This window comes from Hemitrygon akajei, chromosome 1 (assembly GCF_048418815.1).
Source record: "Hemitrygon akajei chromosome 1, sHemAka1.3, whole genome shotgun sequence".
In the NCBI taxonomy this organism is placed as follows: domain Eukaryota; kingdom Metazoa; phylum Chordata; class Chondrichthyes; order Myliobatiformes; family Dasyatidae; genus Hemitrygon; species Hemitrygon akajei.
The window spans coordinates 69,987,558-70,010,360 of NC_133124.1; the positions used below are offsets into that span (position 1 = coordinate 69,987,558).

The 22,803-nt window shown below is 42.0% G+C and overlaps 1 protein-coding gene across 5 annotated transcripts in view; it reads right to left on the bottom strand.

Annotated features, from left to right (window-relative positions):
- The window catches only part of LOC140727548 (anion exchange protein 2-like), a 251,153-nt gene that overhangs the window by 174,448 nt on the left and 53,902 nt on the right, over positions 1–22,803 (bottom strand). The window contains exon 1 of one of the 5 annotated variants that reach the window (XM_073045058.1): positions 12,356–12,455. The exons of the other annotated variants lie outside the window; for them this stretch is intronic. The gene's annotated coding sequence lies outside the window, so the exon portion shown is untranslated. Of the gene's footprint in view, positions 1–12,355; positions 12,456–22,803 lie in introns of those variants that run through there. 5 annotated transcript variants of the gene reach the window in all.

The following is a 22,803-nucleotide window of genomic DNA, read 5'->3' on the forward strand; positions in this document are numbered from 1 at the left end:
TCTATATAAAGGCCGACCCGAATGCACTTCATGCCGGCAGAACTAATCTCATGACAAAAAAAAACACAATCAGACAGCAAAACAAGGACCTGCTCACTCAGAACTTCTACTCTGAACCAATTTCCTAAGGAGTCTTGGCACCAAGGATGGCTTGTTCTCACCCCAGGTCCAAGGAGGGGGAAGATGTACGTGTGGGAATTCCTTAAACAGAAGACGATGATGGAATAGAAGCTACCTCAGAGACTCGACAGAGCAAGGTCTTTGCTCCAACAACTGGAGATCAGGTTTGACTGCACAACAAAAGCACCAACATACACACATATGCCTTTGCCCTCGCCATCTTCCCATCACTCCAGCTGCCAGTCCCTCACTCTCCATCAGAGTAAATCTGCCAACTTTTGCTGTTCACTACACCACCACCAGCCAGCTGTCCTAGAACTAGCATTCCATCCTATCTTTCCTGGTTCCATCACCCCACTCTACATCCTCAGCTCCAACAATCCACACCCACAACATCCCATCTCACACTCCAGAGAACCCCATCCTATTACCTTGGCAGACTATTCCACTGACCCAGCTCTATCACCCCATGGCACCTCATCCCATCCAACACTTCCATTACTGCACACTGACATAGAACCAGTTTGAATCTGGTTCTATGACCCTTTCTGAAAGCAGATTTCAAGTCACTGATTCCCTGAAGCAAAAAAGATGATCTCAACTATTTAGATGACTTGTCTCAGATTTTTGACCTTTTGATCAGTGGACATTCACTCCACCTTTAGACATTTAACAATTGCAGCCTTCTCAGTCAAGAGATCAGCCCTCGCAATTCCTAATCTATGAACAAAATTGAGATCCCCTATTCTCTGTGCCATTCAAGTTCATCTTTCCACACGTCCTTATGGTCTTAAAAGCTTAAGATGGCGCTGGTGATGCCCAGCGACTTCTCATCAGCAACAAAAAACAAAACAAAGAAAACTTCTAAATACCTTATTAATAACACTTTATTAATAATGATCAAAGCTAATAATGGAGAGTCAAGCAGGGGCAGAGGCATAGGCGAGAAACAGTCAAGGAAAGCAGAGGTAAGTGGTGGCAGGGGCGCACTGAAGGCATGGGAGAGGTGCGGAAAGAGAGAGGAGGGGTTGAAGCAGAGTCATGGCATCCCAAGAGTGAGGAAAGCCCTGATGTCAAACTACATTTATCATGGAAGTATGTATATCTTATACAACCATGAGATTTGTCTTCTTACAGGCAGATACAGAACAAAGAAACCTAATAGAACCCATTAAAACAAAAGACGACCATCAAACACCCAATGTGCAGAGAGAAAAAAAGAAAAACCCTTGCAAACAATAAAAGTAATCAAATAGCACTCAGAACTGAGGTTCATAACAGTTGTTCACACTGTGATAGTTGTAGGCCACAGCCACAGTTCAGTGGAGAGATGAATTAAATCTTGTGCAGTAACGAGTTAATGAGTAGATCTTGCGGAGCAACAACTTGAACTGGCCCATGCCTCGCCTCCAACCCCGACACCCTGTCCTTTTCAATATGGCCCAGTACTTAAATCATCCAGACATTGCTCTTGAACACAGACCCTGCCGCTTCAATACACTCTCAAACCAGTGCCCCACCACCTCAATTCAGCATGTATCCAAATTTTCAAATTTGCTCGGTGCTTAAATTGATCAAATTTTGGGTCTTTCCTCACTCTCAGGCTCAGGTCCAGGCCCCGCCACCTCTACTCTGCATTCCCTCCGCTTGTCTTGCCTTGGTTCTGCAGAACCAAACTGCCTCCACGTTTTGTCCACGAATGGCCAAGCATTGGCTAATTCCCCACACTCTGGTCCAGAACCCACCACCCTGATTCAGCCTGTACACACCATGCTGCATCTTTGAGACTTCAGTTCCTACTGCAAAAATGTCAGGTCATACAGGCTGTTCAATAGCTCAGCTCCGACAGGAAAGTTAGTCTATTGTCTGCAGTGATTATTTAGCAGAAAAAGTGTAATTGATGAAGTATTTAGTTATTTTCTTTGCTTTATTTGCCACCAGCGAGCAGCCTCTTTCAGTCCTGAGCAATGGAGCCATCATTCATACATCTGTAGAAATTTGCAAGAGTTTTTGCTGACATATCAAATCTCCTTAAGCTGATAAATGAAGTAGAGCTGAAGTACCTTCATGAATTGGAAAGGTTGAATATAAGCCAAATTGTGGCAGAGGTGTTCAGGCCCCAGAGAGATCCGAGAGTGAGTGAGAATGACTGGATGTTTGGAGCGCCAGGCCAAATTGAAAAGGTTAGGGCATAAGGACCAGTAGCAAGGCAAGGGCCAGTTCTGGTCACTGCTCTGCAATGTTTATTCAGCTCTGTGCTGAACTGAACCTGTGGCCTGCTCTGGTCTAGCTTCATGTCTTTTGTAAAACTTCAGTTCTGAAGCTGTTTGCTTAACTTTTATTGTTCGCCCAATTTTTTTCCCCTCTCTGCACATTTGGTATTAGATAGTTTTTTTTAAATGAGTTCTTTTGCTGTTTTTCATATTGTGTCTGCCTGTAAGGAGACAAATCTTAATGTTGTATAATATACACATAGATATTAAATGTACTTTGAACATGATAAATACTGTGGGGCAGCAAGGTAGCACAATGGTTGGCACAATGTCTTGCAGTATCAGTGACCCGGGTTCAATACCCGCCACTATCTGTAAGGAGTTAGTACACTTTCCCTGTGTTGGTGTGGGTTTCCTCCAGCAAGATAGCGGCACGACTGGTCATAGTGACTTCTACGGGGTAAACAAAAGATGCTACCATTGTACTTAAACGTACATCTAGTGATTGCAAGATCCTGCTATTCATTAGGAACTCAAAGGACTGTAGGTCTACACCATCAGCGAGTTGCTCGCTGGCGGAGATAATGAAAGAGCTGCTCAACATGCTGCTGCCTGAGTCGATGGGGGCTTACGTCAAATAGCAAGTGACCATCATGGTTGCTTTTCTTGTGATTGCAAGACCCCTTTGGACATTGTTAATTTGGTACGCCACAAGTTTGAGTCACTGAGTTATTAGATGCGCGCAGGGGCGGATGGAGGGAGCTGAGTCCTCGGTCATAGCAAGGACAAGGACAATGTCATCCGTTTGCAGCTGCCCAAAGTGAGGGGATAAAGCCATTGCGCTTCAACAGGAGCTGTGTGATGTGGTGTGCAGAACTGAGTCAGAGGTGCCCTTCCAGGGTTTTGCTCAGCAGAAGACAAGCTCTTTTGTGGCCGACTGCAGATTTTTTAGCGGCCCTCAAAGGGCTCGGGCCTCAAGCTGCGGAGTCACTTGCTTTTCAGCCACTGAAGGTGAAGTACCTGAGCAGCAGGGCAGCATAGCACAGTTGTGACAACTGAAGATTTAAAATGGACTGAGGAGGGATCTGGACTATATACATATGTATTCGTCTGGTTGTATTTTGTATATGCAAGGACTAGGCCTCAAGGCCACGGATTCTCCTAGCGCTGTCAGTGGCTAGTCGCAGATGATATCAGTGGACTAGGGAGGATCTGGACTATATATACATATACACATGCATATTCTGTGTTGTATTTTTACTACAGTCGGCCCTCCTTATCCGTGAATTCCACATGTGCGAATTCAACCAACCGCGGATCGCAAAAACCCGGAAGTGCTCTTCCAGCACTTGTTGTTCAAGCATATACAGACTTATTTTTTCTTGTCATTATTCCCTAAACAATGCAGTATAACAACTATTTTACAGAGCATTTGCATTGTATTAGGTATAAGTAATCTAGAGATGATTTAAAGTATACGGGAAGATGTGCGTGGGTTATTGTGGATCGGGATTTTAAAAAAAATCCATAGTTCCCTTACTAAGTAAGTCGGAACGGGTACATCCGGTATTATTAAGTGTCAGTTAGTCAAATGTTTGTCTTAGTATATAGCATATATTTTACCTTTCTATGCATATAAAACACTTAAGAACGTATGTTTCAGCACTGGGCTCGGGAACAGAAGTTCCCGAGTTCAATCCAGTGACAGACCACTCCCGAGTGCATTCTCCAACATGCCGGGTTAATGCGGAGGATCAAAAACCCAAACCCCCAAAACCCAATAATTAAACCACTGCGTTGCTTAGTAATAATTGTAGCTTTCATCGGGGCAGAGACTTTCTTACTTCATCCTTTAAAATTGTTCTGATCGTTGACCGACGTAGCTTAACGCTTTTCCAATGACCGGATAGCGTTTCACCTCTTTCCGATCACTTTATTATTTCCACTTTATTTTCAATCGTGATCGTGATTATTTTTCTGAACAGAAACTGCGGATTCAGATCTCTACCGCCGGGTCCTAAGGTCCACCGCATTGAGATACGTTGAATAAGGGACTTGAGCATCCATGAATTTTGGTATCCGCAAGGGGTCCTGGAACCAATCCCTCGCGGATAAGGAGGGCTGACTGTATATTATATGTGGGTTTCTTGACTTGCATGCATCAAGCTGCGGCATTGTGTGGGGGGGGGGGGCGGATGGACCTCGGGACTCTTATTACATGATTGTTAACTTGTGGTGCTTACTGTGTGTGACTGTTGGTAATGTGTCCTTTGCACCTTGATCTTGTAGTAACGCTGTCTCACTTGGCTGTATTTATGAGTACAGTTGGCCTACCTTATCCACAGGGGATTGGTTCCGGGACCCCTCACGGATACCAAAATTTGTGGATGCTCAAGTCCCTAATTCAACCAGTCTCAATGCGGTGGACCTTAGGACCCAGCAGCAGAGATCTGAATCCGTAGTGTTTCAGTTCACGAAAATAATCACGATCATGATTGAAAATAAGTGGAAATAATAAAGCGATTGGAAAGAGGTGAAAATGCCATCGGTCAATGGAAAAGCATTAGGCTACGTCGGTCAACGATTGGAACAATTTTAAAGGATAAAGTGAGAAAGGCCTTGCCCCGATGAAAGCTACAATTATTACTAAGCAATGCAGTGGCTTAATTATTGGGTTTTGGGTTTTTGATCCTCCACATCAACCCGGCACGGTGGAGAGCGCACTCAAAAGTGGTCTGTCACTAGATCGAACTCGGGATCTTCCTGAGCCCGGTGCTGAAACATACGCTCTTAAGTGTTTTAAATGCATAGAAAGGTAAAATATATACTATATACTAAGACAAACGTTTGACTAACTGACGCTAAATAATACCGAATGTACCCGTTCTGACTTATTTAGTAAGAGAACTTCGGATTTTTTCGATCCCGATCCATGATAACCCACGCACATCCTCCCGTATACTTTAAATCATCTCTAGATTACTTATAATACCTAGTACAATGTAAATGTAAAATGGTTGTTATGCTGCATTGTTTAGGGAATAACGACAAGAAAAAAAAGTCTGCAAATGCTCGAACAACAAGTGCTGGAAGAGCACTTCCAGGTTTTCGCGATTGGTTGAATTCGCGCATGCGGAATTCGTGGATAAGGAGGGCCGACTGTATTCATCTGTGGTTAAAGGACGATTAAGCTTGAATTGAATTCTCTGGTTTCCACCCACAGTCTTAAAGACATACAACCGGTAGGTTAATTGGTCATTGTAAATTGTCCCTGATTAGGCTAGGGTTAAATAGGTGGGCCACTGGGTGGTAGGGCTCCAAGGACCTGTTCCACATTGTATTTCAATAAATAAATAAATAACACACATTAAAGGTGACCACATTTCATATTTAGCAGAATCTGGTGGGGAAGTGGTCCTTGAGGGTCTCAACACCTCCCTCTGCAACTAGATACTGCACCTCCTAACAGCAAGGCCACAGTCAATCCATGTGGGCAGCAATGTCTCAAGCCCCATTACTCTGAGAACTGTGCTCCCCAAGGCTGTGTGCTCAGCCCACTGCTGGTTACAGTCCTGATGTATGACTGTGTCACAGGATTCAGCTCAAACTGTATCATCAAGTTTGTGGATAACACAACAGTGTTTGGCCTCATCAAGAATGATGATGAGATGGAGTAGAGAGAGGAAGTGGAATGGCTGGTAAATTGGTGTGAAAAGAACAATCCAAGCCTGAACATACTGATTTCCTTTGTCTTCTCTGTGAACTTCAGGATGGTGCAGATGAACCATCCCCTCTGCGAATACATAGCTCCTCCACAGAGAGTTAAGTGCACCCAGTTCCTCAGAGTTCACATCACAGATGATCTTACCTGCATCCTTAATATCACCTTTTTGAACAAGGCAGCACCAGCAGCACCCTATCTAGTCCTTTTAACATTCCGTAGGTTTCAATGAGATCGCCATGCATTTTTCTAAATTCCAGTGAATACAGGCCCAAAGCTGCCAAACGGTCCTTATATGTTAACCCCTTCATTCCCAGAATCATCTTTGTGAACCTCTTCTGGACTCTCTCCAGTAACAACACATCCATTCTGAGACACGGAGCCCCAAACTGTTAACAATACTCCAAGTGCGACCCGAGTAGTGTCTTATAAACGTTCAGCTTTATCTCCTTGCTGTCATATTCTATTCTCCTTGAAATAAATGCCAACATTGCATTTGCCTTCTTTACCATAGACTCAACCTGTAAATTAACCTTTTGAAGTCTTGCACAAGGACTCCCAAGTCCCTCTGCACCTGAGATGTTTGAATTTCCCATTTAGATAACAGTCTGCACTATTGTTCCTTTTACCAAAATGCATTAACATACATTTCCCAACACTGTATTCTATCTGCCACTTTTTTTGCCCATTCTTCCTATTTGTCCTGCTGCAAACACATTGCATCCTCATCACTACCCACCCCACCACCCATCTTTGTATCATCCACAAACTTGGCCACAAAGCCATCAATTCCACTACCTAAAGCACTGACAATGTGAAAAGTAGCGGTCCCAATACTGACCCCTGAGGAACATCACTAGTCACTGGCAGCCAAACAGAAAAAGTCCCCTTTATTCCAACTCGCTGCCTCCTGCCTGTCAGCCCTTCCTCTATCCATGCCTGTATATTTCCTGTAACACCATAGGATTTTATTTTGTTAAGCAGCCTCATGTGTGGCACCTAATCAAATGCCTTTTGAAAATCGAAGTAAATGACATCCACTGCCTCTCCTTTGTCTACCCTGCTTGTTACTTCCTCGAAGAACTCTAACAAATTTGTAAGGCAAGACTTCCCTTTACAGAAATCATGCAGACTTTGACTTACTTTTTCATTAGTCTCCAAGTACCCTGTAACTTCAGCCTTAATAATAGACTCCAACATTTTCTCATCCACTGAGGTTAGATTAATGGGCCTATAATTTCCTTTCTTTTGCCTTCCCCCTTCTTAAAGAGTGGAGTGACATTTGCAATCTTTCAATACTCCGGGACCATGGCAGAATCAAGTGATTCCTGAAAGATCATGACCAATGGATCCGTTATCTCTTCAGCAACCTCTCTCAGGACTCTGGCATGTAGTCCATCTGGTCCAGGTGACTTATCCACCTTAGACCTTTCAGCTTGCCAAGCACTTTTTCCTTTGTAATAGCAATGGCACTCACCCTTGCTCCCTGACACTCGTGGACCGCTGGCACACTGCTAGCATCTTCCACAGTAAAGAGTGATGCAAAGTACCTATTAAATTCATCTGCCATTTCTTTGTCCACCATTACTACCTCCTAATTTGCCAGTGGTCCAATATCAATGCTCACCTCCTTTTTGCTCTTTATATAACTGAAAAACCTTTTAGTATTCCGCTTTATATTTTTGCCAAGTTTACCCTCATTTCATCTTTCTCCTTCTTATAGTTTTTCTTAGTTGCCTTCTGTTGGCTTTTAAAAGCTTCCCAATCATCCAACTTCCCGTTCACTTTTACTACCTTATATGCTCTTTCCTTGGCTTTTATATAGTCCTCAATTTCTCTTGTCAGCTACGGTTTCCTACCCCTGCCATCTGAGAACAACTACTTCTGTGGGCCATAGTTATCCTGCACCCTGTGAACTATTCCTAGAAACTTCAGCCAAATCTTCTCTGCCATCATCCCCACCCGTATCCTCCTCTAATCCACCTGGACAAGCTCCTCTCTCATGCCTCCTTAGTTCCCTTTATTCTATACGCAGTCCCCGGATTACGAACGAGTTCTGTTCCTGAGTCCGTCTTTAAGTCGGATTTGTCCGCAAGTCGGAACAAGTACATCCGGTATTATTTAGCGTCAGTAAGTCAAACGTTTGTCTTAGTATGTAGTATATATTTTACCTTTCTATGCATATAAAACACTTAAGAAACGTATGTATTCCAATAATTAAACCACTGCGTTGCTTAGTAATAATTGTAGCTTTCATCAGGGCAGGGCCTTTCACACGCTCCATTATTCTCACTTTATCCGTTATCCTTTAAAATTGTTCCGGTCGTTGACCGACTGTAGCCTAATGCTTTTCCAATGACGTTTCACCTCTTTTCAAACACTTTATTATTTCCACTTTATTTTCAATCATGATCACTTCCCGTCAACGGAACAGAAACACTGTGAGCAGCGGGTCCCAAGCTCCACCTGCTCCCAAGGTTCGCCGGGTCCTAAGGACCACTGCACTGAATTCCCCAGGTCCTAAAGTCCACCACACTGAGTCAGGTTAAATGGGACAAGTGGGGGTTGTGCTGGGTTTGGGTATTTGATCCTCCACAATATTCCGCGTGGGAATTTAAACTGGAGGTGGCAGTGTTTTTTTTACAAGGTCGAGTTGCAAGCTCGACATTAACCTGGCATGGATGGAGAGCGCGCTCAGAAGCGGTCTGTCACTGAAGCGAACTCAGGAACCTCCATTCTCGAGCCTGGCGCTGATCTCACTGCGCCACCGGTCGACTGGAAAAGGGGGCCTGGGCAGGGTCAGGGTGAACCTTGCTAAGAAAACTTTAAGCCAAATACAAAGTTACACACTCAACACAGTGTTAACGGCAATGACTTAAAACGGCAGACAGCGTCGCGGTCCGACTTAAAATGGCAGATAGCATTCTCCTTCCTCGGTTCGTAAGTACGAGTTGTTTGCAAGTTGGATGTTCGTAACTCGGGGACCACCTGTATTGTGATACTGATACATGTGACTTATGCTTCTCCCTCTCAAATTGCAATCATATTACGATCACTGCCTCCTAAAGGTTCCTTTACATTAAGCTCCCTAATAAGATCTGGGTTATTACACAACACCCAATCAAAGACATCTTTCCCCAAGTAGGCTCAAGCACAAGCTGCTCTAAAAGCCATCTCTTAGGCATTCAACAAATTCCCTCTCTTATGATCCGACACCAACCTGATTTTCCCAATCCCCTCTTGCATATTGAAGTCCCCTATTACAATTGCGACATTACACTTATTACATGCCTCCTCCAGCTCCCTTTGCAATCTCAACCCCACATCTTGGCTATTTGGAGGCCTACATATGATTCCCATAATTGTTTTTTTAACCCTTACAGTTTCTTAACTCCACCCACAAAAGATTCAACATCCTCTGACCCTATGTCACCTCTTTCTAAAGATCACTATTACTGTTTCACTTACATTTCTTACCAACAGAGGCGCACCACCACCTATGCCTTCCTGCATGTCCTTTCCACACAAAGTATATCCACTGAATCAAGCTCCCAACTACGACCTTCTTTCAGTCACGACTCAAGTGATGCCCACGTCATACCGAGCAATCTCTAATTGTGCCACGAGTTTGTCCACCTTATTGTGAATGCTATGTGTATTTAAATACAGAACCTTCAGTCCTGCATGCTTCACCCTTTTGGATTTTGCTTCCATGGTACAATTTAACTCTTTGCCCAGTCCGCATTAGTACCTAGTCATTGCTTGTCCTTCTTTACATTCATGTTACATCCATCATTTACTTGTAAACCTGCTGGCTCATCCTCAGCTCTATCACAAAGATTTCCATTCTCCTGCCATATTAGTTTAAAATCGCTTCCAACAGCTCGAGTAAACCTGCCCACAAGAACATTCTCTTAGGATTCAAGTGCAACCCATCCCTTATGTACAGGTCACACCAGCCCCAGAAATCAGAATCCCTGCCCCCTGCTCCAATTCTTCAGCCACGCATTTATCTGCCCCCTCATTCTATTTCTATCCTCACTGTCACATGGCACAGGCAGCAATGCCAAGATTACGAACCTCGAGGTCCTGCTTCTCAGCTTCTTTCCTAGCTCCTTGTACTCTGCTTCCAGGACCTCCTCCCTTTTCCTACCCATGTCATTAGTACCAATATATACCACATCTTCTGACTGCTCACCTTCCCTTTTCAGGATATTGTGGACGTGTTCAGAAACATCGCAGACCCTGGCAACTGGGAGGCAAACTACTATCCATAATTCTTTTTCACATCCACAGAATCACCTATCTGTCTCCCCCCCACCCCCAACTACAGAGTCCCCTATTACTGCAGCCATTCTCTTCAGTTCCTTACCCTTCTGAGCCACAGGGCCAGACTCAGTGCCAGAGGCACGGTCGCTGTTGCTTCCCCCAGAAAGGCCGTTACTCCATCCCCCAATAGTACTCAAAATGATGTTTTTATTGTTGAGGGGCATGGCCACTGATATTCTCCCTTCCCTCTCCTGTCAGTCATCGAGCTGCAGCTCCAATTCCTTAACACCATCTCTAAGGAGCTGCATCTTGATTCACCTCATGCAGGTATGGCCAACAGAGAGGCTGAGAGTCTCCTGGAAATCCAACATCTGACACCCAAAACAGAACACTGGCCCTGAAGACATACCCCCTATTCTTTCAAGAGTAAAATAAGAAAAATGGAATAAGAAACAAGAAATGAACTTACCTTGCCTCTGTCTGTTCCTGCCGAAGCCTTGTTGAGCTAAAACCTTACCACTCTGACTCAGACCACTCCCACGATGACCAATCCGCTAGACAGTACCCTTTTTTTATGGAGACTAAGTTTGTAAAGCTCTTCGCCAAACTTGCGCGGGAACACTTCTATTGCGTCTCCGCAGTATTCCAACCAACGACCAATATATACATTATATATAAATTATATAGTTAAATATAATATAGTTAAATGTCAATAAACTTGACTTGATGCAACAGAATAAAGTTACTCTCATTTGGCAGAGTGAGAATTTCAATCAAGCTGAGGGAATGGGCCAAGGATGAGTTCAACAGGTGACCAAGGACTTCAAACAACTTCTACATGAGAAGAATTGGAAGGTTGAGAGGAATTCATCAAACCACACACTGTGCAGTGTAAACTAGGGACCACACTCACTTAGTATCCACTTTAAACCTTATATTGGGCAATGTAAACCAATCACTACACCCACTGTGTCCACTCTACAACACACACTAGTCAGTGTTAAACAGTGACCATACCCATTTGTCCACTCCCAGCCTCGCACTAGGCAGTGTAAATCGGAGGCACTCACTCAGTATCCAGTCCAAACCTCACATCAGGCAATGTAAATCAGTGACTATACAAACTATGTCCACTCCACAACACACACTAGGCAGTGTAAACCAGTGACTGCACCTACTGTGTCCACTGCAAACTTGGGGCTCCAATTAGGGCAAAATTAATCTCATTTGACCATTCATTCATGCTTAAATTTTAACCACCTATCACTGGAAATCTCTGATGCATTATGACAGAAAAATGGTTTTAATGAGAAGGAGCAGCCATGGACCAGACTCATGTCATCCCTCCTTTGCTATAACTTTCTACAGATGACAGCATTCTAACCAGCTGTATCACCGTCTGCTACGGTGGGGTGGGAATCAAAAGAAGCTGCAGAAAGTTGTGAACTCAGTCAGCTCCATCATGGGCAGTAGCTTCCCCAGCAACCAGGGCATCTTCAAGAAGCGATGCCACAAAAAGGTGGCATCCATCATTAAGCACCCCTATCACCCGGGACATGCGTTCTTCTCATTACTACCATCAGGAAGGAGATACAGGAGTCTGAAGGAAAACACAATGATTCAGGAACAGCTTCTTCCCATCTGTCATCCAATTTCTGAATGGACATTGAACCCATGAACACTACCTCACTACATTTTTTGCATTTTTTAAAACTATTATATTTACTATAATTCAGTTTTTATTCTGTATTGAGATGTAACTGCCGCCACAAAAAAAAGTTCACAAAATGCCGATGATATTAAACCTGATTCTGACTTCCTCATAATCCCTTAAGTTTGCTCACCACTACAAATCCTGTCACTTTGCAGATCTGCAATGATTTTTTTCACTTACTTAAGCAGCTTCAAATAAATGTACTAATCAGGACAATTCCAGCTCCACTTTTCATTCATTAGGTCTTAAATTACACACAGCCCCAAAGCCATTGTTCAATAAATGCAACAAAAAAAACGCTTCCCAACAGCTACCAACCTGTTTAAGAAATGATTAAAGATTGAAAACTTGCCGGACAGTCACAAACAATCACCGTCAGAAAACTTGGAGCAAGTCAAAGGGACCGTGCAAGGGAAAAACGATCAACTGAGAGCTGTGGGAAGGCAGCCAGAGAAACATTGAAGGAACTAAATTCAATGAAGGAGGAACTGGAGGCTGTGCCAAATATTCAAATTCCTTCATCTCGACACGATGATTAGATCAACTCTATTTCCCCCACATTCTCACATGACTCTCAAGAATTACTCAGACATACCACAGACAAGCACGCCTGTTACAGAACTGCACTGCACATCTGAAAAATTTGGGTTACAGGAACTCAACCAAGAAAGCAAAACTTGTTTTGTGTCACAAACAAAATGCTGGAGAAACTCAGCAGGTCAAGCAGCATCTATGGAAGTGAATAAACAGTTGACATTTTAGGCAGAGACCCTTCTTCAGGACTGAAAAGGAAGCGGGAAGACACAAGAATTAAAAGATGGGAGCAGGGGAAGGAGGACAGCTGGAAGGTGATAGGTGGGTAGGAAAGGAAAAGGGCTGGAGAGGAAAGAATCCGATAGGAATGCAGAGGGGACTATAGGAGAAAGGGAAGGAAAAGGGGACTTGGGGAGGAGCTGATAGGCAAGTGAGAAGGAGGTAAGAGGCCACAATGGTGAATAGAATAGGGAGGGAAAATTTTTACCCGAAAGGAGAAATCCTTCTTACTCAGATGGAAAATAAGGTATTGCTCCTCCACCCTGAGGGTGGCCTCAATGTGGCACAAGAGGAGGGCATGGAATGCCACCGGGAAGTTCTGTTTTTGGCAGATGGAGCAGAGAGGTTAGTTTTGTATATTCTCCTTGTGACTTTGTGTGTTTCTTCTGAGTGCTCTGGTTTCCTCCCACATTCCAAAGAAATAAGGATTTGGTTACTGAGTTGTGTTCATGCTGCATTAGCACCGGATGAATGACCATACTTGCAATATGCCCAATGTAATCCTTGCTGATCTGATAGGATACAAACCGAGCATTTCACTGTATGTTTCGATGTACGTGATAAATAAAACTAATCTTAATCTTTATAGTAGCAAGTGAACTGGAGTACTTCAGAATCAGGTTTATTATCACTGTTTTATATGGTATGAAGTACAAGACACAAGAGATTCTGCAGAATCTTGAGCAAGTCACACAAAATGCTGGAGGACTTCAGCAGAACAGGCAGCACCTACAGAGTGAAATGAACAGTTGATATTTCAAACATTCCAGCATTTTGTGTGTGATGCTTATGACATGAAATTTATTACTTTACAGACAGACATACTTTACTGATCCCAAGGGAAATTGGGTTTTGTTACAGTCGCACCAACCAAGAATAATGTAGAAATATAGCAATATAAAACCATAAATAATTAAATAATCCGTAAATTATGCCAAGTGGAAATAAGTCCAGGACCAGCCTATTGGCTCAGGGTGTCTGACACTCCGAGGGAGGAGTTGTGAAGTTTGATGGCCACAGGCAGGAATGACTTCCTATGACGCTCAGTGTTGCATCTTGGTGGAATGAATCTCTGGCTGAATGTACTCCTGTGCCTAACCAGTACATTATTGAGTGGATGGGAGACATTGTCCAAGATGGCCTGCAACTTGGACAGCAAATTTCAACATGACAGTCCAAATCAAAGCCCTTAACCACACTCTACCTTTCACATCCATCCCCAACAGAATCAAAGTTAACAACATGAAAACAAGCCACTCGGTCCATGCCGACCAGTGGGCATTCATCAGTATTAGTTCCACCACGTGACCCAGAGCCTTCCAAGCTGTGATGATTTAACTACTCATTAAGACTCTTTTCAATGCTGTCAGAATCAGAATCAGGTTTAATATCACAGGTATATGTTGTGAAATTTGTTGCTTTTGCTGCATTATTTTTTAAAAACTGAATCACAGTAAGAAATATATGTAAAAATTAAGTATAGCAAAAAGAGAGAACAAAAACTAGTGAGGTTTTCATTGTCCATTCAAAAATCTGATGGTGGAGTGGAAGAAGCTGTTCCTGAAACGTTGAGTATGTATCTTCGTGCTCCTGTACCTCCTACTTGATTGTAGCAATTAGAAGTGGGCATGTCCTGGGTGATGGGTGTCCTTCATGATGGATACCACCTTCTTGAGGCATTACCTTTTGAAGGTGTCAATGCTGGGGTGGCTAGTGCCCACAAAGGGGCTGGCTGTGTTTATAAGCATCCTCAGAGATTGTTGACACCCAGGGACTTCACACTGTTCACTATTTTCACTGCTGATCCCTTGATGAAGGCTGTAATGTGTTCTCTCGACTTTCCCTTCCAAAGTCAACAAACAATTCCTCGATTCTACTGACATTGAGTGCAAAGTTGTTATTGTGACACCACTCAACCAGCTGATTTATCTGGCTCCAGTATGTCTCCTCGTCATCATCTGAAGCTCTGCCAACAATAGTGGTGTCATCGGCAAATTTATAGAAGGCGCTTAAGCCTAGCCACTCAGTTGTATATGTAGAGGGAATAGAGCAGTGGGCCAAGAATGCATCCTTGACGTGTGACAGTGTTGAATGTCAGCAAGGTGGAGATGTTATTTCCAAACCGCACTGACTGTGGTCTCCCGGTGAGGAAGTCAAGGATCCAGTTGCAGAAGGATGAACAGAGGCCCAGGTCTCAAAACTTGTTGATTAGAACCGAGGGGATGATTATGTTTTATACTGAGCTATAATCAATAAACAGCAGCCTGATGTGGGCGTTGCTATTGTCCGCAGGATCAAAGGCCAACTGGAGAGCCGTTGAAATTGCCTCTGCTGTTGACCTATTGTGCCAATAGGTAAATTACAGCAGATCCAAGTCCTTGCATAGGCAAGAGCTAATTTTAGCCATGACCAACCTCTCAAAACACTTCTTCAGTCAATATGAGTGCAACTGGGCGATAGTCCTTGAGGCAGCTCACCCTGCAGTGAGGGTCACCCTGCAGCTCACCCTGCTCTTGAGTATTGGCATGATCATCACCCTTTTGAAGCAGGTGTGAACTTCCATCTGCTGCAGTGAGAGACTGAAGATGTCCTTGAACATACCCCACGGTTGGTTGGCACAAGTTTCAAAGCCTTTCCAGGTACACCATCAGGGCCTGACGCCTTGCGAGGGTTCACCTTCATGAAAGATGTTCTTATGTTAGCCTCCAAGACAGAGATCACAGGGTCAGTAGATGCTGAAGGGGTTTGTACAGGTGTTATTGCCCCTTTCAAAGCATGCACAAAAGCTGTAGAGCTCATCTAGGAGTGAAGCATCATAGCCATTCATAATGTTAGGTTTTGCCTTGTAGGAAGTAATGACTTGCAAACCCCGTCAGAGCTGACATGCATCTGATTCTGTCTCTAACTTCAATTAGAATTGTTTTTATCACCCTTAAAATAGCTTTCCGGAGGTCATACCTGGAAGCCTTGCATGGTTCTGAATCACTAGTCTTGAACGCCACAGATCTAGCCCTCAGCAGACTACAAGCTCCTGGTTCTTCCACAGCTTTTGGTTTGAGTATGTCTGATATGTTCTCGAAGGCACACACCCATCCAACAGGTCTCAATGAAGTCTGTGATAACTGCAGCATATTCATTCAGATTCAAAGATGAGTCCCTATATATTGTCCAGTCTACCGACTCAAAGCAGTCCTGTAAGTGCTCTTCCACCTTCCTTACCATACCTTCTTGATCCTCACCACTGGTGCTACTGTTTTTAGTCTCTGCCTATATGCCGCAGGTAAAGTACAGTCAGGTAATCAGACTTTCCAAAGTGTGGGCGTAGGATGGCAAAGTGAGTGTACTTGATGATGGTATACAGTAGTTAAGTGTGTTGGCTCATCTAGTTCCACAAATGATATGCTGGAGGTTGTTCTTCAAGCTGGCCTGGTTGAAATCCCCCATAGTGATAGAGAAGGCATCACAGGGTGCATTGGTTTGTGACTGCTAATTACGGTGCTCAGCTTCTTTGGAGTCTGTCTGACATTGACCTGAGGTGGAATGTCCACTGCTATCATGATGATGGTGGAAAACTCCCTCAGCAGACAAAATGGACAACATTTGACTGTTAGATGTCTGTGCTCAGGTAAGACTGACACATAACCACATCTAGCACTACGATGAGTTAATAATACAGCATACTCCACTTCCTCTACCTTTAAAAGACTAAGCTGTCCTGTCTTTATGGTGAAGCCACTGGGCTGCAGTGCCATGTCCAAGATAAGGTGTATGAGACATGCTTCCTTTAAACAAAACACACAGCGATCCCTGATGTCCATCTGGTGTTGCAATCTTCATCTGAGGTCTTCAATTTTATTTCCAGAGACTGTACAAGTGCCAGGAGGATAGTCAGGAGTGGGGAGGGGGGGGGGGGGGTCACACCCTCTGACATTCAATGATACCTGCAGACTGGTTCAGCTTCAGGTTTTTTTTTGTAAATTTATTTTTTTTTTAAATCGAAGTTCATCATCAAACAAATATTTCCATAAGATGTATTTCAGACATTGTACATATATATCATATAATCATATATATCACAAATCTCCACAATATATTTATCTGAGGTATACACTTATAGAAAAGAGTGGAAAGAAAAAACAAGCAAAAGGAAAGAACTATGTACAAGTAGGGAGTGATTTTTTTTTTACAACAGATTCACTGATTTGTGAGAATAAAATCAGGCCTATGAGGCATTATGTAGTTAAACCATTTTTCCCAGTGTGAATCAAATTGTTCCAGCTTATGATTAACAGATGCTGTTATCTTCTCCATTTGTAAATGTCCATTGTAATTTCCATCCATGTATTTAAAGTTGGGCTCTCCTGTGATAACCATTTCCTAGTAAGAGTCTTTTTACCAGCCACCAATAATATATTCATTAAATATTTATCTCTTTTCAACCATTCTTGAGGAATATATCCAAAATATATGGTCTTACTCTCTAAGGGTATTTCACATTTAAAGATGTCTTGTAGGGCATTGTGTATCCCCCTCCAATAGTTCTTGATAACAGGGCAGTCCCAAAAAATATGATAATAACATGATTTAAAAAATGATAATAACTGTCCTGACGAAGGGTCTCGGCCCAAAACGTCAACAGTGCTTCTCCCTATAGATGCTGCCTGGCCTGCTGTGTTCTATCAGCATTCTGTGTGTGTTGTTTGAATTTCCAGCATCTGCAGATTTCCTCATGTTTGCTGCATAATAATTTGCATTTTGATTTCCACAATTTCTCCAGCAAACAGGGAGGTTACTATCATAATGGGATTTCTGAGAGGGTGTAATAAAATATCTTATCAAGTTTTTCCATCCAAACTCCCTCCATTTCTGTGAACTGGTACACTTCTATTGATATCTCCATATTGTTGTCCATTCTTCCTCAGACATAATTATCCCTCCCTCCTTCTCCCATTTTGTTTTAATGTATGAAGTCGAATGTGTTTTAAGATTTGACAACCCCTTATACATGCTTGAAATGATTCTACTACCATTATCTGAATTATATGCTTTTCTAAAGAGCTCTATCAAGCATATATTTGCCTTGGTTACATTTTTAAACATCTTATTAACATATTGTCACATCTGTAAATACCAATAAAAATCTTGTTTTTCTAATAAGTGTTTCTCTTTAAGCATTTCAAAACTGAACAGTGTTCCTTCTTTCATTATGTTGCAAAGAACTGTTATTCCTTTAGCTGTCCAGTCCTTAAATCTAGCATCCAATTTATTTGGCGTAAAATCTGAGTCAAATGCACACCATTTAAGAATTGCAATATCTCCCTCTAGATTATATTATTTTATAGTAGTTTTCCATATTTTAAGAGTCAATTCACCCATGGGTTATCAATAATATTTATGTACCTTTGCAGGTTGTTATCAGCCAAAATTGCTTGTATGGGGATGGAAAGTACCCGCTCCTCAATGTTTTTCCATTGAGCGTTATATGATGGGTTACACCAACATATCACAGCTCTCAACTGTGCTGCAAAATAATAATCTCTAAGAGAAGGTAGGCCCCATCCCCTCCTTTTCCTTTGCCAATTGCAAAGTTTTGAGACGAACTCTAGGCCTTTTACCCTGCCAAATATACCCTGATAGCATCTTGTTCCATTCATTGAATTGATTTTGATTAATCTCTATTGGTAGGATCTGAAAGAGATATAACAGTCTGGGCAGTATATTTATTTTAATAGACTCAATCCTTGAACTGAGACTGAAAAAAGGAATCAGGTTCCATCTTGCCACATCTTCCTTAATTTTTTTTTATAAAGGCTGATTATTACATTCTGATAATTTTGCCAAATCTGTGTGCCATGCCATGCCCAGGGGTATCGACTTTCAATTTCTCTTGGTGGGCAAAAGTAATATGAAAGTAATTGGGTTTTTTCTATGCTGATCTTGTATCCTGATAATTGACCATAGTGTTCAAAGGATTGCATCAATTTAGGTAAAGAGTATGTTGGTTGCCCTAGATAGATCAAAATGTCATCTGCATAACAAGCCAATTTATGCTCTGTCCCTTTAATAGTAATTCCCCTGATATCTTAATTTTGTCTGATGTATTGAGCTAATGGTTCCAGATATAGCGCAGAGTAGTGGTTACCATGCACGACCCTGACTCGTGCCCCTTTCATTGATTTTAATCCTAGCAGTAGATTGTCAAATAGTGTCTGTATAGTTTTAATAATTGTGTCTTGGAAACCAAATCTATGTAAAACTCTGTAAAGAAAATTCCAATTAACCGAATCAAATGCTTTTTCTGCGTCCATGCTTATCACTATTGCTTCGATTTTATTTTTTGTATATGATCCATAATGTGAAGTGTCCTTCGTATATTATCTTGTGTCTGGTGTTGTCATATAAAACCTTTCTGATCGTTACGTATCAGTATGGGTAGAAACTCCTCTAATCATTTGGCCATGATGGAGGTAAATAACCTATAATCTACATTAAGAACGGATATTGGTCTAAATGACCCGCATTCCATTTTATCCTTGCCTTCTTTCGGTATAGCTGAGATTATCGCTTCCTTCAAACTGGGTGGCATTTGTGCCTTTTTTAGAGCCCAGTTCAGTGTGGGGAGTAAAACAGGAATTAACTCATTTTTAAATTCTTTGTACCACTCTGCCGTATACCCATCTGATCCTGGTGACTTGCTTAATTTTAAGCCTACTAATTGCAGCTTTTAATTCAACTTCAGTTATGTCAGCAGTCATCGTTCTATTTTGTTCTTCGCTTAAAGTGGGTAACTCTAGAGAATTCAAGAAGGTGTCAATTTGGGTTATGCTTCCCCTGGAACTTTGGAATATAGAGTTTTGTAAAACACTTCAAAAGCTTCTTGAATTTCACTTAGCTTATTTTTTATTATTTTCGTTCTTGGGTCCCTAATTCTATGAATTGTATTTTCTGCTATCTTTTTATTTCAGTTTCCACACCAGTATTTTCATAGATTTTGATCCACTTTCATAATGTCTCTGTTTCAGAAACATTAAGTTTTTCCTGATTCTTGCGTAGCCAAATTATTTATTTCATTCCTAATTCTTTTAATTTCTCCTAATGTATCCTGTGCCAAATTCAATTTGTGTTTTTCTCTAGATCCTTCAGCCTATTTTGTAATTCCTGTTTTATTCCTTATTTTTTTCTTATATGAAGATAGCGCTATAATTTTCCCTCTTAAGACCGCCTTCAGAGTATCCCATAAAATGAGAGGTGAAACCTCTCCATTATCATTAAATTCTAAGTAGAGACCAATTTCTTTTTTAATTTGTTCCTTAAAGTACGGATCATTGAGTAGACTTGAATTTAGTTTCCAAATAGTATTCTTTGGTTGTAGGTCAAAAATCAACAAAATCAATAGGTACATGGTCACTTACATCTATTGTCCCAATTCCACAGGTGTTTATTTTGTCTTTGTCTTTTCCAAATGTTATGAAATAGTCTATTCTTGTATATACAGAATGGGGAGCAGAATAATGAGTGTAATCCCTTCTGTCAGGGAAAAGGTCCCTCCATATGTCAATTAAACCAATATCCTCAAAAAGTGTATTGACCTTCTTATGTAAAGATTTTGTTTCATAGGTTTTTCTATTGGAAGAGTCTAAGTTTGGTTGTAATTGTAAATTTAAGTCTCCCCCACATATCAGGGGACCTTCTGTTTCCGTTACCATAATATCAGTAATTTTCTGAAAGAAACCAATATCACTTCCCGGGGGTGCGTATATATTCAATAGAATAACTGAATTGCCGTCTATATTCCCCCTTACCAGAATATATCAGCCCTCTTTATCTCCCATTTCGAATACTTTTTCAAAATTTAGCCTACTTGAGATAAGAATAGCAACTCCTCTCCTATGTCCTGATTTATATGAGGAGAAAAACAGATTAGTGAAGCCTATTCTCTTTAGTTTTTTATGCTCATTATCACTTAAATGAGTTTCCTGTAAATATACTACATGGGCTCGTTCTTTTTTCATTTTGGATAAAATTTTCTTACGTTTGATTGGATTTAATAGCCTATTTACATTAAAAGAAATGAATTTTACCTTGTCCTTAGCCATCTGTACTTATCTGTCAATGTATCATTGAAATTAGAATAAAACTTAATCGATCTACTCCCTGAACAAATAAGAACCAAGAAATGCAAATAATAACAAAAATGGCAACGAACGTGTGATTCCAAGGCTGAGGTCTCTAGTAGATGACCCTGTGTTGAGCTAGAGGAAACGTCTAGCTGTGGGAGATAACCCCTCCTACTTGTGAGTTGAGGGCCCCATTGCAGTATTCATAAAAGTCAGTGAACAAATCCATTACACAGAAAAGATTTCCCTGTGTACTCCTATATATACATATATATGCATACACACACACACACACACACACAAACACACATATATTCTCATTTTGGTGGGGAAAATAATAAGTCTTTCTCGAGATAGGTATATCATAGGTGTATGTCCTGACGAAGGGTCTCTGCCCGAAACATCGACAGTGCTTCTTAAAGATGCTGCCTGGCCTGCTGTGTTCCAACAGCATTTTGTGTGTGTTGTAGGTATATCACCGTGTACTTTTGCTTCCCTTTAGCTTCTCAACATTTTTAAAGTTAGCCAAACCTTATGGCTCTTCTGAAGGGGGTGAGGACTGTCTTTGGGAAACACCCGGTCTCTTCCTGATATATTTCTCTCGGCCTCCTCCCGTCTCCTGTCTCACATTATTTCCCAAGCGGAGCGGGATAATTCTTCAGTCAGGCTTTCACTCGTTTTGGTCATGCTGACGGGCAACCCTCTGGCCTTCATGTCTGTAGTTGCCTCTTCCACTGTCTGGTACAACTGTGTCCCGTTGTCATAAAACACTCGAAGTTTAGCAGGGTACAGAGTTTGAAATCTAATCTTATTTTGTTTTAGTACTTGCTTTACTTCGGAGTATTCTTTGCATTTCTGGAGGACTGTGGGGGGGGTAATCTTGGTCAAAATATATTAATTTATACTCTAAAAACACTCTCTTCTTACCCCAGGCCCTTCGTAGAATCTCCGCCTTGGTGCTGTACCGAAGGAATTAATTATTGAGGGTGGCTTTCTATCCTGGGTAGGTTTTGGGACTAACGCGCGGTGGGCTCTTTCGACTTCCAGCTTCATAGCCAGGGGAAGATCTAGCGCGTCCCGTAGTAACTTTCCGACAAACTCCGTCATGGACGAGCCCTCCACTCCTTCGGGACCATTGTAGATTCTGATATTTTTCCGCCGTGATCTTCCCTCCAGGTCAAGCAGTTTACCTTCCTGGTGATGTATTATTTTTATTGTCTTGCTCAGTATCTGTTCCACGGTTTGAATGTGATCTTCCACCTTCTCAATTCGAGTCTCTGCCACTGCTATTTTTTGATTAACGCTGGTGAGCTCTGCCTTAATATCACGGAGCTGCTGCTTTATATCTTTCTGGACCTCTATTTCTTTCAGGATTTCGAAGACATTTGCCGCTTCGACTGAACAAGGCCCAGCAGCCGCCTCGCTTGCACGCGGTCGGGTCGGACAGCCACTCGCTGCACTCCTCTCGGACACAGGCTCAGCACTGTTGCTTTTTTATTTCCATTTCTTCTCCCCATACTTGCCCCTCTTTTCAATTCAAATATTTTTCAAAAAATATTATATTTGATGGGTTAACGGGGCTGAATACGCTTTTTTCCAAAGGAGCTAGTGACTTAAGCTGCCATTCTCAACTATGACATCACCGGAACGTCAGCTTCCGTTTTCTTAAAGGAAAACTGCACTCGTGACTTGAGTCTGCCATCCAAGATCCGCTGAATTCACTAGATTTGAGTATCAATAATTTTTTTTAAAACCATCTTAAACCAGTGTTGCTTATTGAAGTACGTATTGCTGTGTCTGTGCATTTCAGCTGTAGTGGTCCTAAATAGGAATATT